The 19018-nt window shown below is 40.9% G+C and overlaps 1 protein-coding gene across 4 annotated transcripts in view; it reads left to right on the top strand.

The window, feature by feature from the left end:
- The window catches only part of tnk2b (tyrosine kinase, non-receptor, 2b), a 45335-nt gene extending 29664 nt beyond the window's left edge, over positions 1–15671 (top strand). For all 4 annotated transcript variants that reach the window (XR_007487004.2, XR_007487005.2, XR_011085577.1 and 1 more), the window contains 3 exons: positions 1940–2031; positions 2119–2172; positions 12853–15671. The gene's annotated coding sequence lies outside the window, so the exon portion shown is untranslated. The remainder of the gene's footprint in view (positions 1–1939; positions 2032–2118; positions 2173–12852) is intronic.
- Positions 15672–19018: the final 3347 nt, after the last annotated feature.

Genomic DNA, 19018 nt, shown 5'->3' with positions numbered 1-19018 from the left:
AACTTGGCCCTTTGAATGTTCTCGGACAATTCACTCCGAGATTTGATATGATGACTTGGAGCCAGCCAGTCCAGGGTTTGCCCGCTTTTGTGCTGGGATAGGCATCGAGCCACCCATCTGTTCCCCTAATGTGGACGAGCACAAAAGAACATTGAAATTGATACCCCGTTCATGAAAGAGTGTTATTTCCTTCACGATTCAATTTACTATAATTTACCGGCTCGAAAATAGATTTGAACCTTGACCTGCTACTATACGTGTTAAGGTCCCATGTTTTTCACGTACTTTTCACGTGGGTTTTATTTTCTGTTATAATGTTTTTTGTAATTTCTGTACAATAGGTATGTCCATATCTAAATCATGCACGTTAGATGAATTCAACTCCTCACTGGCTGTAGGTGTGACTGACTTCTTGTCTGTCCACAGTTTTGATGGACTGAACACAACATAGGTATGAATGTATCTGCTTCAGCAGGCCCAAACACAAGGCCCGGCCGGGGGCCAGATGCGGTCCGCCGCCACATTTGATGTTTTTGTTGATTTGTGACGACAAGTAACGCTATGCAGCAGTCGTCTCGTGATATTAGCGGCAAATCAAATCAACAGATAAAATATATAATGTAAGGAATTGTAGGATGATATTTTTTTTTTTGCTGACCATTATGGAAGTGCATTAGAGAAAACAAAATGTTTTTCATTTATTTTGCTTTTCAGTTTCTTTCCATCCATTTCTTTTATACATTTGGGAGTCGATCCCATCTCACTTAGTCAGACCAAAAGTCATCCTGCGTGAAAAGTGCCAAAAACAGAATGGGCTGCTGAAATTGAATTCCATGGCTTCTGAGGCGTAAGAGAAGAGGGATGGTGACTGTGTGTTTCAAACAAAAACCCAAAAAGTCGAAAGCATAGCCCAGGTTGAGAAGTTCAAAAGCCGAGTCTGCCCTTTTCTGTTCGAAGCGGATTTTGCTGTTTGACAAGTTTTCCGCACTTCACAAGCGAAGCTCGTGCAAAGGACATGCCCTTTTTTGTCATTTTCATTTAGAGGTCCTTTACTGCAATACACATCAGCATTATGTCAAAACTGTGAATTGCTCTCCTTGCTTCACACCTCTCCCACTTAAGATGAATTCATGTAAAATGTATGAAGCAAAAAGCAAGAATGAATACTAACTCACCAATGGAGAGAGCCATGACTGACAAATGCAGCATGTTTTGAACATGCGCTTCACCTCACTCATAATCAAGGCATTTATTGGTCAGTGCACACAGCAACGCATTTGTAGCATCCTGGATCTTCATTCAATTGTTGTTCTCTTGACAGGATCCAATTCTGACAATAACCTGGGAATGGTAATGTGCCTCTCAAAAAAGAAAATAAGGAGAAGGTGTGCTGAATTACTGCTTCAACCAAAATTTTATAACATAAAAAATGTCTCCGGGTCTTACTGAGTTCTCAGTGCATTGCCTGCTCTGCTTATGTTACATTGCCTGGAGAAAAAACATACATGATTCCAAACTGGAATATCTTTTTTTTTTGCGTCTGGAATTATTTGCTAAATTGATTACACCGTTGAAGGCACCAAAGTGCTCAGGGGCAGATTGGGATTAAGTTGACATGTAACCTTTGCATAAACATGCAATATTTGAGATGAGTTTGAAAAAAAGAAAAAGAGAGCTTTCTAAGAATACAATACGTTTCATAAAACAGAACGTCGCTCGGCATGCAAGTATTACTTGGCCAACTCATTTCGATGAGATTTATTTTGGAACATGGCTTATAATGGAGCCAGGCCAATCTTCGAGCTTCCCCACTGAATCTGTCAATACAAACAGCTGTTTGTGGCGATTTCCATGTGGTGCTCAGGATGAATGCATCTGTCTAATTTGATGTGATTGTTCAATACTGTTTTTTTCATTTTTACATGCAGTGTATTTGCAGGCTCTACTTTTTCCCTGTAAACACGGATCATTGAATGAAATGGAATACACCAATTTAAGATCAACCAAGTTCACTGATTCACCGGATGAGAGGTAATCACTTTTTTAAAACATGTTTGACATGTACGTATAAGGACAGTATGAAAACTCACAGTGTGAACTTCCTACTTCTCTCAACAGTGAATATTCTCTCCCCAGGCACAATTGACTCGGCTCGAACATGGTCTCTCATGGGTGAGTGTAATGTTCCGTCTGGTAAGTCGCATGATGTAACCGTGCTTGAACAGATGTGTTTGCTGCTGCTCGTACTGTTTGTATACGCCTGACATATTGTGATAAAGGTTTTGGCTATTGAAGGTACAGATTTGCCTGAAAGGTCCCAGAAGGGACATAAAAGCAAAATGAGTTCAATTATACAAGTTGAAGTTGTCAAGAGGAGAATACTTCACCGGTAGTGCGCAGGTCGGTTTGGCTTTGCACTGCGCAAACTTGCTGTGCGTAGAATACAGAGAAGTGACCTGAGCATGAGACTCAGGACCTCTTGACTGTGAGGCAAACTTTTGTGCTGCCATGCATGATGAAATTTTCCTGTGGTCAGAAAGAACTTCCAGCATATTATTAACACCTCCCTATTTGTACATATGTTAATGTTTGATGTGTGGACTACCGAGTCCAACTTCTGCACTTTTGAAGGTTTTTTTTTTGTTGTTGTTAACTGATTTTGATTTAAATGCAAATGTCGTTTTTATGTCTCACTGACATTTAAGTTAGGATAAAGAGAGGGAAAATTGAAAATCATTTAAAAAAAAAAAAAAAGCTTGTCTGGGAATGAAGTCTGACAGGTCTACGGTCCTTGTTGGGTGTTTTGCATCCTTGCTACATGAAAGGCTTTCATTTCACCCACGAAAGATCAGCTATTTGATGGAGATAGCTTTCTTATTTTCCATAGACGGCTCAATATGCAGCGCAGGCAAGGCAGCTAACCTTTCCTATCAAAGGGGAGTGTAGGAAGCACCTTTGACAATAATCTAGGAAGTAATGAGTTGACTCATAAGAGCAGTCTGAACTCTGAAGGCACACGCTTTAATGTCGAACCAAAAAGTCAAAACTTACTGTTCATCCATTGCAGAACACAGAAGACTAATGATATTTGATATCTTTCATTTAATGACTTAATCATAATTAAATGGTTACGGAAATAACCGGAGCGCACGTCACAACTTGAAGACAGAACGTACACTGCAATTTAGAACAGCTCCAAGCAGGTCTAAGTTAAGGCTCAACGACTTCATTAGCTGGCCTACTGTTGAAATACCGTTAGCTAAGAATGTGCAGTAGATTTTTTCATGCTTGGGTGTGGGTATGGGTCAATGTCAAGTTCATCTTGATCACCTTCTCTGGATGTGCCACTGTACTTGCACAGCTCTCCAAAATGCCTGACCCACAAATACACTAATACGTTTTCAACCTTTTTATTCTGGACTTTGCTCGGCTGGTCCTAATGAACGCCGATTGCTCCATTGGGAAACTTTGAAATGTCACCGTAGCAATGGTTCTTTCAGGGAAACTGACCTTTGGGTGTGAATACACACTCAAGTTTTTAGGTGGAAAATAACCCGAATCGCTTCACATCGTGTAAGTGTTCAAGTCACACTTTTGTAGCAATATTAAGACACATTTTCAAATGACAGCGGAGAAATTAATCAATAGATCTTAGTTAATAATAGTTAATCACATACCTCCCATAGGTGCATATAGAGCTTGTTTCGGGTGGTGTGCCGTGAGACATTACGAAGCCATGCATGTACGGAACCACACAGGAATGGATTTCCAGTGCATTTATCCTTGTGACAGAAAGGTTGGATGATGCCGAAGCAATCGGGTCTGTGGGGAAGACAGAGAAATATAAAAAGCAAGCGCAGAGCGAGCAGGTAAAGTTAAAAAAGGGAAGACAAATATCTTCTCCTGGTGGATATATTCCCCAGAGATGCAAGTGTTTAACGTTTGCTTTAGTTCTACTTTTTAACTCGACCAACAGTGTTTGTTTTTTATTCTATTGTGAGTCAGAGACAAACAGCAACAATTATGACACTATGGCATCCCTGATGCAATGACAGGATGTAGCGGACAGGATGGCTGCATTGCAGTGATTTATGACCTAATTGATTTACCGTATTTTCAATCGGTCATTTGACAAGCTTTAAAGGAAGATCAATAACTGGTCAGGAAGAATGAAATTTGAAAAATTATCTAATTGCATCTTTTTCCCCCTCGTCAGTATTGTGATTGCAATTTAATGTGTGATTTTTTTTTTTTTTTAAGCCAGCCATCATTGAATTTGTTCTGTGTTTACAGTTTGGTTTGGGGCTGCTGTAAAGACAGATCAAATCACTCCACGAGCCACTTAAAAGCTGCACAAACTAAGACAAGGGCAGGCAAAATTTGTTTGGATTTATGCCACCAAGGACATCACGTCTTCCAGCTCCTTCCCCTCTGGTCGGTGCTATGAAAGTCTTTTATTTATTTATTGATCTATCTCCCTGTATAACATTTGATTATCCAGGTAAGGCAGTTGAGAACAGATTTTTATTTGCAAGGTGCAGTCAAACAAGCAGCTGCTCCAAAATGAACATTTTTAACAGTTGACTCGTAATGTCAAAGTGACCCATTGCTAGTTTGAGACATTTCTGTCGTGCCTTTAGCACTCATTGTTTTGGATTGATCAATCTGCATCATTTATGTCCTCCATCTTCAAAGTATATATTTAGTTCCATTGGTATGTCCAGTGACCTGAGATGATTGTATGGTTTTAAATACTAAAAATGATTGTAATTATCACCAACACAAGCGCTGGTTTAATTGTTTCAGCACAAATCCTAAACATGTTACCCAACAGCACACACGCTTGCTTGCACAAACACATAACCTAGGGATTTTAGTTTTTTTTTTTTTTCTTCCCCTCTTAACCAGCACCACACTGACATCATGATGAATGACTCTCGCTGTGCTTGTCGATGTGTGTGTGCGCGTGCGTGCGTGCGTGCGTGCGTGTGCGTGTGTGTGTATTTGCATGTGTGTGTGCCTGCAAGGTTCAAGGCACACAGGTTGTCACCCCTGAGAAAAACATCCCTCTCTCCCGTTAAGCTGCCTCCGGATAATTAAACCGAGTTTGAAGAGCAGCCGAGCCATCATTTATTTACTCGTTTGTCTCCAAAGCTACATGAGAGCAGATACATTTATTCTATTTAAAAGGCTGGGAAAGAAAAGGCTCGGGCTATAGATTCTGCCAGGTGCTTCATATTTGGTGTTAATGGAATATGACCATGACAAGTTTTTGAATTTGTTTGCGGTTCTATCCGTGTTACATTCCCGGGTTTATACGTGACATTTCTAAGTATTGATTACAGACTTACTTAGCTTTGCTGCCGGAAACAAATGTGTCATTTAGTTTATGATTCACCATTGTTTGGGAAAAAAAAATGGCACTTAGTAATTTATGCATATACTACATTTATACTCATCTCCATTTTTTGATTTTTATTTTAAACACGTGCAACATATTATTATTTTTAATTTGAAACAAGTGCAACATATTGCGCACTTCTTCGAAGCATGTCTGTTTTAAACACTCATTGTTTAGAACTTATTTAACTGATTAACGCAGCAACATTGTTAGAAAAAAGATGGAATTGATTTGATCAAATTATACAAGAGTATAGCGACAGTCAAAATGTATCACTAGTTTTTGAAGATGTGGTCCAACAAATCAGACTTGAAAATGAAATGACGCAGATGCTTCGGTGAAACAACGTAGTTATAACCTTGTCAAAAAGAAAGGATGTATTTTAGTCCTCCGCATCATTATAACCTTTGTTGGTAATGAATGAACTCCAACATCTGAATGAACTGAAGCGAGACCAAAAAGCTTTTGTGTGCTCAAAACAGAATTGTCCCTGAAGTTCAGAATTCAAACAAGAAATCCAAATTCCCTCGATAACTGAGTCAACAGTCTCAAAAACATATTAATGGGCAAAACGTGACCTTGACAAAGTTGGACAGATACGTATTTCGCTGCTCTGTGCAATATGCATGTCACAATGATCAGACAGCTGAAGTCGTAGGTGTTAAACCCAAGGCCCGGCCGGGGGCCAGATGCAGCCCGCCGCATCTTTTCAAAGACATTTTGCATCGACTTTGTGTCATTACTAAAATTCCAAATTGTCATCACTTTAAGATATTGCTTGCAATTTGTATTATTAGTATTAGCGTAAATATTTGAACCGTTTTTACTCGTCTCTGATTGCAAATGAGTTATTCATCAGTTTGTTTTGTATACAGAAGACGTTGACGGTCATAATGGCTCTCTGAGGGAAACTATGACTACAATGCGGCCCGTGACAAAAATGAGTTTGACATCCCTGCTTTAAGTGGATTCACAATATACGTATGTACATCTGAACAAAAAACAACTAGATCAGCTCATCGCAAATTCTCCCTAACATGAAAAATATCTCAATGCGATTCATACCGAGCACCTCGTTAAATACATTCGTTACCGACACGCAGAATCGGGTTGAGGGTGTTACGTAATTCCTTGGGGGGTGGGACAGTTCTTTCTGGGTGTTCAAGGGTGACCATGTTGCGTTGAATGCACAGCTCCCATTACAGCGTGCTGTCCCATGGTGGGGAAAGTTGTAACCAATTAAAAGACATCTGAAATGGGTAGCTCCCGGGGAGCAGCACGTTCGCCAGCCCTGACAGCACGCTAGTCCCCTAAATGTATCTTCTATTTTTACGCAAGAAAACTATTACTAGGTCATCTATGTGTACACTTGGGATCTTTTGGCTGCATTCATAGCAGCTGTTTAGGGAAGGACACGAAATGGGATGTCATCCAATTGCTCCTTACACTGTTTATAAATATTCGTCTGTGTGCGTTTTCACAGCTCATGTCCCTGTCATTCACCCTGTGACAGTGAGTAATGAGCTCCACTCACCTCTGCATAGCATTTGCCGGTCAGAGCTTAGTTCATTTTGCAAACCGGTTCAAGTCAACATTTTATCTTGTACAATAAAATAAGGGAATCATTGATGCAGCCGTTCACAGAAACGCTGCATTATTTTTACCTAGGGCAGTAGTAAAATGACCAAATTCACAGTCAAAGTTTAGTTGTGTACAATTAAGATATTTCCAAGGCAGTAGGTGCTTACTGACTCTATGAATCTCAACTCAACTTTATTTATAGGGCACTTTCAAAACAGCTATAGCTGCATACAAAGTGCTGCACGTAAAGTAAACATTTGACATATTAAAAAAAGAAAAAGGCAGCGTAATAACCTGAAATCAACAAACACAAAATCACAAGAATCAACCTAATTTACTTTTCTGAGACAATTATTCCTTTCATATACGTATATTCGGTCAAAAATGTCCTTTTATTCACAACTTCATTGTTTATTGCGCTGCAAGTTCTTTCTTTTGCATTTGTTTCACGATTGAAAACAATTTCAAGTGAGATAAAAAAAAAAAAATGCTACCAAAAAATGATAGTCATTGGTCAAAATACACACTGGAATAAGGTTGACAACATTCTTAACTTAAATTCAGTTCAAATATGAACCCAGTCTGACTATCCATATTTGAAAGTGCCTCTTGACTTAACGCTCTGAGACTCCTTAACAAAACGTTTCAGTGTTGTCAATTTGGCATTGGTTCAATTGAGGTTGTTGTGAGACCCTCGAGATAAACTCGAATTGAGGTGATAAGGTCATGTAACAAGATGATACTAGAAAGGGAATGAGTTTGATGAGGTTCCATTATAATTCAACTTTGATGCTTTTTTGACGATTTTCGAAATTCTTCCGTCTCGGCCATCGCAGCAGCCTCGCTGGATTTATGTCAACAATGATGGCAGGATTTGAAAACACACTCAACTTAATTATTCATAAAGCCCAATACAGACTGCAACTTGACGGAAGCATTAAGCATTCATGCAATCAATCAAAGACGACGAGTGTGTTTCATCAGAAGCAGTCACGTCAAGTTCATCAGAGCATCGCCGGCCGACTGCGCTAACACGTAGTACACCTCAATGCACTTCACAAGCTCTATTTGTTGCTGCATTTCCGAGGCGATAGCATAGGCGAGCGAGAGAGGAGAGTGTTGATGTGGCAGAAAACAGCCTCTCATTCAAAGTGACAGCAGGTGTACACAGGAAGTGCAACGCTGAAAGTCATCACCACCCAATCACGCAGATGTGTCACTTGTCAGCTGGCACGCAGTCATGCCATTGTAAATTTATCCGAGGAATGTCCTGTATTATTAATATTACAACAATCTCTCCTGGCTGGCTGGCCGGCTGGCTGGCTGGCTGGCTGGCTGGCTGGCTGGCTGGCTGGCTGGCTGGCTGGCTGGCTGGCTGGCTGGCTGGCCGGCTGGCTGGCTGGCCGGCTGGCTGGCTGGCTGGGCTCTCAGCAGCATCTATAGGTGAAAGGAAGGTGATCATCTATCTGTGCTTTGCCTCTGTACGCTTTCTTTATCAATCTTTCTGTAATGTGGGCCCTTTGGCCATGTGCTTGTCATGGTTCTCCTTGATTAATGATGCATTTGCCAGCTGCACCCCGACCTTACCTGGCAGGGGTTGTCTCTGAAGCACAAATGTTTTGATGGTAAAGAATTTCTCACATCTATGCTACAAGTGTAAGAGAAAAGATTTGCCTTGTCTCTTACTAAATGTTTTATGAAGTGCTGTTTACTCACCTTCGGATTTTTGTAATGTTCTCTAAAAGGTCCCTAAGCCCTCAAGCCTGCAAGCTAAGCTTACTGAAACAACTCTACAAGTTTCTCCTATAGGTGAAAAGCAGGAGTGAGATGTTTGTGGTTATATTTCCAAGGATAGAGAAACAACTTGAACCTTTTGTAGCAGCACAAATAAAGAGTACCGTATTTTCCGGACTATAAGTCGCTCCGGAGTATAAGTCGCACCAGCCATAAAATGCCCCAAAAAGTGAAAAAAAACATATATAAGTCGCTCCGGAGTATAAGTCGCATTTTGGGGGCAATTTATTCGACAAAATCCCACACCAAAAACAGTCATGAACGAGCAACAACAGGCTAAACGATAGCAACAACAGGCTAAACGATAGGTATGCTAACGTGACAAACACAAACAAAGAGCTGAGAACGGGCCTGACGTAACATATAGAGTGATTAAGGACAACTATTACATGAAGGACAACAAACAATGAATAAATAAGAGTGTTGAATAAATGATAAATAAACAAATAATAAATAATAGTAATAAATATAAGAGGACCAAAAATGGAGCAAGTGTACATACAGCAGACAGTGGACTTGGATATGGTGCTTTAAAGTGTTAATTGGTTTATTTAATGTTTTTTCTATTTTTTATGTTTTGAATATGTTCAAGATAAAGATATAAAAGCATGTGAAGTGATCAACTATACTAAAAATAACATGGGAAGTGGTCAACTATACTTATAAGTGATGTCTTAATGATCAAGTAAAAATTTGTGAAAAAAACATATATAAGTCGCTCCTGAGTATAAGTCGCCCCCCCACCCAAACTATGAAAAAAACCGCGACTTATAGTCCGGAAATTACGGTAGCTCCATTATAGTTTGGTTTTGTGTTGAACTGATATTTTGTCTGAAGTGCCACTCAAAAAGGATGAATTAAAAGGCTCAAGCGTGATAGCAGTTTAGATGTGGGCAGTATGGCCCCAAAAGGATGCTAACGGTAATGTATGGAGCTTCAGTGCTGACAATGTGTAGACCCCCCCCCCCCCACCAAAAAAAAAATCCCCAAAAAATCATTCTCTTAGGAGGTCAAGTACATTTAGTATAAGGAACTACAAGCAGATCTCAATGGCCGATGTCCGGGGCTATTTCAAATCATTGTTGTGAGGGTGATTTAATAAATATAGTAATGATAATGTTCAATAAATGATCGAAGGGTTTGATACATGCTGTGTTGCGAATGAAAATATTGGATGACGTCCACCTCAACTTATCGACAGAGCTCAGAATCAGTTTGCTTGCACCTTGATTCAATTCACCAAAATCCAGATATGGTTCATGAGGGTGTAAAGTGCGGTCTGCCAAATTACATGAAAACACAGTAAACAACTGTAAATGTAAAACAGCTGGTTGGGAAAGTGATGAGCAGCCTGTGATAGTGGATGTGCAGGGCCGCTTTGTTTGGTTTTTTTTGCATCGCACGCGCACGCGTCGAGTCATAGCAGTTTCATGGTAGTCTTATCTATGTCTCCCCTTTGTCTCCTGAGTAGAGCATTATAACCGTATGTGCCGAAGAGCAACAATCTGGGAGGAATTGTCTACGTTGAGTGTATAGTACGTGGGGAAGATAATCTACGGCCCCGCTTTCTTTTCTCGCTTGCCCTCCGCCGAAATCTCCTTTCTAAGCACTTTCTTCACTTATTGATGAAATGAGTTTTTGCCACAATTATAGTACAGCTAACGGAGCGATGCAGTGAACCGAACATTTCTCTGAGCACAATGAAAGTTGTAATATGCTCGCATCCATTTTCTCACAAATGCTGAGGTATACTGCAAAGGCTTTGTATTTTATTTCAAAGCTTTGACCACCAAAAGAGTCAGGAATTATGCTAACAAAGTAATTATAGCGGTGCCTTGATATCGGAGCACGCGCACACACAAAGAAACGGCACGCGTTTCAACTTTGTCTTTCAAAACTTTTCAATTTTAAATCGTATCATAGTCAATAATTAGAATTAATTGCACATCTCAAATTAGTGGTGTCGTAAAACGTTAAGTTTACTTCACAGAAGAAGTCTGCACGACTTCACAAAGCTCGGTCAGAACGTAGTGGTGTCATAAAACGTTAAGTTTACTTCACAGAAGATGTTTGAAGAAGTCTGCATGACTTCACGAAGCTCGGTCAGAACGTAGCCTTAAAGAATTTGGAAGCAAATTGCGTACGTGAAATCTGGAGTCTACACGTCATTCAATTTGTTTACGGCGTGGGCGTTTGGCTCGGTCGGTCGGCTGTGATACGGTTACATTTTCTATTGACCTAATATGCTCCCTGTAGGAACTTGCTAAGCCTTCCGTCTCATTTCAAATGTACAATGCAAATATGAATACAAATATGTAGCACTTTGAGTATATAATGAACGCATTGGGCTTTGCGGTGTACAACTGAAGCCGTCAAATATTCCATGACCCTGTTGCCTACAAGAATAATAAGTCTTGGGTCAACATGTTGACTGGCATTGAAGCTGATGTGATCCCATCGTCGCTTTGTTCCTTGGTGACGGCTCACTGGCAGCTCATTAAAATCCGAGGTCGGACAGGAGCTGTGAAACTGAGAAATTATTCTTCTTTTGTGTGCTGCTGCATTGTTGCGCAGGGACCCACACAGCCTTGGAAGGGGAAAAAAAAAAAAAAAAAACCCCACAAAAATCTTAACTCAGGGATGACTGCGATTCTGCTCCCATGAGCCAATTTCCTTCTCTGGTGGTCTTATTGAGCTGTATGTAAAATAATAACTCTTTCACTTCATCCAAATCGAGAAGCAATTGATAAAACCAAGCATGGAGAAGAACAGGAAACCAATCGATTGAACATACGCCTGATTAAAAATGAATGTGAGAACAATGACCACCAATGGATACTTGACTGTTTAAGCCAGATGAAATCTGTCAACATCAATTGATTAATTGACAAGTTATCGATTGTCAAACAATCCATTTTAGTCATTGAGTAATTGTTTAGAGGCAGTTTTTGCATCACAATTGTCCAAATCCTCTAATGTCAGCTTCTCAGCAGTAATTATTTGTTAGTTTTTTTAGTCATTCAAGTCAAGAAAGTGAGTAGCTTTTGTGCTTCATCATAACGAGACATTTGCAAATGTCTGTTTTTACATAGTAAAACTGGAACCACGCCAATAACGGAATCAGTTTCAAAAGGTTTGGTGAATACAACATTCATCACTCTTTTATGATATGATTTCGTTGTTTTTATCGCTAAACGATACCAAATAAACAGCTACTAAATCGGGTAAAGCAAAATAAAATGGAATGCCATGATTCAATTAATAATATTCTATAAATATTCAATAGTGGCAGCATTGTTTTGATTAAATGCAAAATTTCAGCAGCATATGCATTTGGATGCTAATTAAAAGAAATACTGTGGATGCCATAATATTAGCATTACATTTCATGCGAGTCATTGATTTTTTTTCTTTTGTCCTGTGCCGGTTAGAAATTATGTTCAATCATTGTGCATGTGCTCTTAATTCAGTATCAGTCACCACATGTCTTTAATGAGGCCTCACTGGTTACCTGTCTGACCTTCAGGGGACTCGGCTAGTCTGAATTACAGATGTGTGTACTGGCTAATAATGAAAAATACGTATATCATTGAACCTGTATTACTTACGTACCTTAGTCAGGTTTTATTAGCTTGACGTGACCTCATACGGTGTTAGTTGATGATTTGTTCTCCCGCAGCCTAGAAAATGTGTATTAGTATTATTATCCATCTGTTTTGTGTAACTGCTTGCGCTTATCAGGGTCACGAGTAACGAGAGCCTATTGTCGCGTATTTTAAAGCAAGAGGCGCGGGTACAAACTGAACTGTTTTGCCAGCCAATTACAGGGCACACATAATCATACCTTTTTACACCTAGGGACTATTTCTAGTTTTCAAGAGCTTGACATTAGCTTCTTTTGGCTGCTGCTTTCTCAGAGTTCCAAGTCACTCAGTATTTTGACTACTAACCACACTTTTGTTGTTGGATAACAGCATTTCTGTGGAACCAACCAAGATAGGTTGAAGCACGAAATTCGGCATCACTGAAGTTACGTTAGTGCCTAAGACCTAGCTGAACTCTCCCGTCGTCTTTAGGTGACCACAAAACGGAGCCCCGCCTGCGATTTGCAAGCGCTACCAAATCAACCGCTTCACCAAGTACGTATCGATTGCCCTCTGCGGTGAAACCAAAAGCAAAACAGTAAGTTACCTTCTTATTTGTCGCCATCAATTTCCAAATCGAATGACAGGCTATTTTGTTCCCCCCTCCCAGCTGACATGCTTTGCATTTTGATGACTCTTGCGGCCGCGGTGGCTACTATGGCTTTGGGCTTACCAAATACGGCGCTCCGTATGAAGGCAAGTTGGAGTTGAACTTCTAATACTTTAAAAGCTCAAGTCCTTATGGACGGAACTCACCTGCCCAAAGAGGGATGAATGTAATTATGAGGAATTGTGAAATGCAATTGTGGATTTGAATCTAATCAACTCTAGCAGCAGACCTGACACAAAACTCAATGGGCCCACAGAAGCCCAAACCCGACCTTAGGGTTGCATCATTTGTTCTGCATGAGCAACGATTTTCATCAAACGGGAAGGACCTATGAGACCAAGTAATTATCTGAATGATTGGACAAACAACATTTGGATTTTTGTTTTTCTCCCTGCGTCTGTTCGATCCATTTCCTGACCTGGATTGATTTGACGGTGATTGTGCCTTTTCATATTCTCGCAGCATTGTGATGTAAATCGGGTCTACGCAATGGAACTGTCTCTCTGTTTTGCCCGTGATCAATATGGGGCTCCACTTGGAAAAGGTACGTACACATGATGGATGGAGATTACCTTTCAGCATTACGGCTTGCTCACACACACACACACACACACAACACATTGTCATGAGAATCCAATACTATTGCACTGACAGAGTTGATAGTTCACACCTGTGCTTTGACCTTGGTACGTCCCACGGTGTCTGCAGTGGTGCGGACTGATAATAATAACAACCCTCGTGCATTATTAAAATATTCTCTTTTCAAGTGGAGCGCACACACACACATTCTTAGGTTTTCTCTTTTAAAGCACAGAAACAAAAGTCCCGTCTTAGTATTTCAAGCATTGCATTTTCTAGCCCTGAGGGGAATTTGATGTTTCACTAATAGGATGTTTGGCAATTGCTTGAAATGTTGGTTAATACTGTCTATCATTTTGTCACAGTGGTTAGCATAATACCATAAGCATAATAATTAGAATTCTCTATTCTACAGGTGTGTAATGTAAAGGGATTTGAATGGGAAAATCGGTTTGATTGCATCAAACTGGCGGCTCGGTGATGCACCGGGTAGCACGTCCGCCTCACGGTTAGGAAGGTGCGGGTTCGATTCCACCTCCGGCCATCCCCGTGCGGAGTTTGCATGTTCTCCCCGTGTCCGCGTGCGTTTTCTCCGGGCACCCTGCTTTCCTCCCACATCCCAAAAACATGCTTGGTAGGCCGATTGAGCACTCCAAATTGCCCCTAGGTGTGAGTGCGAGCGCGAGTGCGGATGGTTGTTCGTCTCTGCGTGCCCTGCGATCGGCTGGCAACCAGTTCAGTTTGAATCAAACCATTTGACTTGAAAATGTATCGTATTGTAAATAGGTCATGTGTGAAAGCCACCACGTTCGTCTCTGCCATCCTTCGTCAGAGCTGTCAGACAACAAACACGGGCTGTGTCTTGTCACGTTTCAATCCGTACCTTCGCTGAAATCTCTTGCTCATAAATGATACTCCATAGGCTGAATGTGGACATGCGTAAGTCTTTTCCTAAAATGACTACTTGTTGACAGGGGAGGTCCCGTCAATCAAAGCGACACAGTGACACACTCACCATATCTACTCTAAATTTCCACACACATTGCTCCTCCACAACAGCTCAAATGTATGTAACGTGCACGTATGGGATGGGAGGGAGCAGAAATGAAACTTCTAATTCAAGTGTGTCGTTTGTCATGGCAACACCTATTGGGCATTAGAATTCAAGTTGAGCTCGCGTCGTAAATGAGAATTGACACAGCGGGGGCCTCTCCGCTCTTTTCTGCCTTACAAGCCTTCAAATGGGGACTACTCTTTTTCGAAATCCCAGTAGAATTCTCCACTTTAGTCCCCTCTGATGTATTCAACTGGCAAACATCATGCATATCCTCACTGCATAGCCAACGACACCCCGCGGACCTCGTACGGTGGTTTGTTGAAGTACTCCGACTGCCCCAATTTAGCAACACTTTGTTAAATCGAGACCCCATCGATGCTTCACCTTGTCTGGATCAAATTAGTGGGCAAACGGTTTGATGAATCAAGCAGCGACTCAATGCCACCCACCGCAAATGCGATTTCCCACACTTGATTAATTTAGCGGAATAATATCTAGGTAGATTACGGCTGGTGTCCACAGCTATTTATATAATGGTCTTTCTCTTGTACCACTCCGCCACATGTCCGTTATTCTTCACCACCTCCCTATGTCTCCAAGGATGTGATTAGAGGTGTCTTTTCTCCCTGTGGGAAATCACTTGTGTTCCTTGCTAGTATGTCCACAGTGACAGATTTGGCCCAGGATTCACTAGCTACCATATGGGAATAGGTGAGATGAACATGAAGAGGAAAGAACGATGAATGAGAACGAAAAGCAAGCAAGAGGGCTGATGTGTGGAGCAAGCAAAGAGAGAACATGGTACGGTGACAAAAATCAAGTTTGGGGAAAAGGTGATGATTAATGACTTGTGCTGTTTGGACAAGGTTGACGCGTGTAGAATCGTTTGACGACTGCCGGTCAGTTGCACAAGGCCAGTGCTTTACGATTCATATATCAGTGATAAGTTTTGAGTCCATTTTTTTTTTTTCTTTTCTTCAGAAAATCCCCCCAAGGCCTTTCCAAGATACAATGCAGTTTTATATTGTGATGTTGGAATGGGTAGCTCTGTAGACGTGCTTCTCTTACCAATGAGAAAAGCCAGCAAAGTAAGCAAAAGCCTACTCGTGGAATAAATCAATGTCAAATTGTTATTTGAGTACCTTGCCTCGCAATAGGCTTTAAAAAAAATGCTTCAACCTCTGATCCCAGCAATCATCAAAGTTAAATTTGTACAATGCTAGTGATTGACTTTGTCTTGCGAGAGACTTCTAGTAGCTTTGGTTATTGTAATTGTGTGAGGTTTACACTGCTGAAAAGAGCCAGAAAAAGCCACAAAACATGATCAGGGGCAAGTCACAGCACAGTTGTTTAATTTTGGTTGACGGCATGAGTTGATAGTAGAAAACTACAAAGAGTTGTCATTTGGCTTGAATTGCTTTTCAGTCATGGTTTGAATGACAGCATAGTATGGAATGTGTATTTGAACGTGGCGCACATTGGCGTTTCATTAAAAAGACATTAAAGACTGATTTTGTTGTTGGCCTTCCACAACAACATGGCTAAGTGCTACTGTGCTAATGTCAGTGCCCAGTCAGATTCACTCCTTGCCATCATTTATTGCCTGCCAAATAACAAAGCAGTCCCCCTCTGTTATTTCACACTCTCCAATAAGTGTCATGTTTATGGAGTGACAAAAGAGCTCCCTGAGGGAAAAAGATAAATAACTACATCACATTGAAACATGTTTTCTGCTTTCTCAGCTTGTCACTTTGAAAACTGCCGTTGACGTTGATGTCTGCTGGCACAAACCAAAAGTGTGTTTATTCTTCGACACACACACACACACACACACACTTGGCATCGCCATCCACATTGTCTATGACAAAGAGTAATGGCTGTCAAATGTCAATTGTCAAGAGGGATATGCTCCCGTGTGGCAAATTTCCTGACGAGACAGACTTTTCCTTTACCTTGCACTTCTATATCAAAGCGCTTTATTTCCATTAATTGTTATTTATTTATAATGTAGCACAAGGTGGTTCACGTAGACCAGGGGTGTCAAACTTATTTTTGTCACGGGCCGCATCATAGTCATAGTTTCCATGGAAATTGTCAATCCAAATAAATGTGGGAATGTCTCTCATATTATATAGAGTATTGTGCAGACTGCGCAACAAACTAGTGAATAACTAGATGAATGACTAGTTTTCAAAACAGAGACTAATAAAAACTGTGCAAATATTGAAAAAAATATGAATGTTAATAAAAATTGCTGGCAATATCGCTATTTTTTTCAAAGTGAAAACAATTTGTAATTTTTGTCTTTGCGGGCCACATAAAATGATGGGATGGGCCGTATGTGGCCCCCGGCCGGGCCTTGAGTGAGACACCTTCATTCTCACAAATTTTCTATTGAGCCCCCAATAATTCTATTGTATAATGTCCAGTTTGTGAGATACCAGTGGTCCTTTTTTCCCCTGGAGTTATTTTCTGCAACTCAAGAAGGACACAACTAATATCTTTTCCCTTCTGAAAAGAAAGCCAATGAGAAAGCATTGAGCAGGGTCGTAAATCACGTTTCCACCTAGTATACGTATTTGTGCATGTCCTGTCAATTTGTTCCAGTAAATCTTCTCAGCTTTCTTGATATTGCTTCAGACTGCATCATTTGCACGCTTGCACTTGGCAATGTGTTATAATGCCCAATGGCTCTTTTTATTTTATTTTCTTTTCTTTTTCACTGCCACACAAGAATTTGTCTTTTAGGGGGAAAAATATTGATATACGTACTTAGAACTAGAAAATGTTTGTTTTGGCCTTCCTGGTGACTATTTGGGAAAAGCGAAATCATTTCAGACAGTGATGATGTCATCTTTTGTTTTCATCGTTCAAGGAATTGAGCACTGTTGCCAGCGGCTTTGAGTGACAAATCTGACTTTGTCCTCAACTGCACACTCACAATTATATACCAAGCTTTCCCCCACCTGCGCTCAAATGTGCCTCCCAACGTTTATGCGCACCATTAACTACAATTCTCCAGACTTGAATGATTATTTAAAATGGTTCTGCGTCTGCTGTGCATGATGGTGACGGTCATTTAGGAACAATTGATCATCCAACATGTGCACTTTGGGAAGATTGCGCACAAGCAAGCAAGCAAGCATGCTGTACTCGAGCCCGCCTCATCCAACTCAAGTATGACAAGAAAAACTGTGTGAGCATCAGTAAAAAGTCCACGGTGTTCATTTGAAGATGGTCTTCTGCTTCAAGCAGTGGGACCCATCTGTATAGAACTCTTCTGACAGCTGCCAGTCCAGAAGAATGCGGTGTGCCACTTCCTCAGCAGCCTTCCTCTTCCACCGTCGTCAAAGATACGTCGATTTTCTCCTCATGTACGTGTCGTGCCATGACAGGCCTTGTGAGGCAGCATTTAAAACATGGAGCTCAAGTGACACTGGTAGTCAGATGAAAAAAAAAAAAAAATGATGGTGATCCTGAAAGGGGGATCCTTCCATCTGTGGTCCCTTCTCAAGGTTTCTCATTTTCCCCTGGTAGGGTTTTTTTGAGTTTTTCCTTGCCCTTTTGGGAGCTTATGATCAGGGGATGCTTTGAGAATAATTGTCAATTTTGGCTATGTGAAGCCCTTTGAGACTGTTTGTGATTTAGGGCTGGCTATACAAATAAACTTGACTTGACTAGTCAGATAAAGTAGGGGATGTGATGTGGCAGACCTTCATTTGAGACCTGCGGACAATAAATCTACGCGATCCGTGGTGTCGCGCTTTTTCGGAGCTGTCCTTAATGCCTTGGGCAGTTGCAGAGCTGCAGGAGTTACAATTCCAAGGACACTGTTAGGAAGAGGAGGAAAAGCCAGAGTTGAAGGGAAGTCAAAGTGTGTGAGGTAGGAAGAGCAAAGTACATACGAGAGAGCAAACGAGCTCTTTTGTTATAATCTGTGTTTTTCTTGACGCATTGTTTGGATTGAATTTTGTTCTTTTGTCTTATCTTGTTTTCCTTCCCTTGTCTCTTGTCTTGTCAAATCATTCGAGTTTGGTTTCCACTTGTTCGCAACATTCCCCCGTGTGTCTACATTGTAGACTCTGCAAGCTTCTCTGTCTCGTCTCGCCACCATTTTGTCCGGAGGAATCCAGAGGCGTTTCCAGGTCAGCTGGGCGATGAAGTATGTCTGGGTCATCCCCGAAGCTTCCTCCCGGTGGATTGCACCTCACTAGGAAGCCATCCAGCCTTTTCCAGCAAACTTTAGACTCGAAAGTTTTGACGGAATTACGCAGTCAAAACCTGCACTGGTTGTTAGTCAGTTAATTGCAGAGACATGTTTGAATACTCTGGATCAGCCTCGTCCTATTTCT

This window comes from Syngnathus scovelli, chromosome 17 (genome assembly GCF_024217435.2).
Source record: "Syngnathus scovelli strain Florida chromosome 17, RoL_Ssco_1.2, whole genome shotgun sequence".
Taxonomy (NCBI): Eukaryota; Metazoa; Chordata; class Actinopteri; order Syngnathiformes; family Syngnathidae; genus Syngnathus; species Syngnathus scovelli.
Note: the sequence above shows the minus strand (reverse complement) of the source record. Positions and strands in the feature narration are given on the sequence as shown.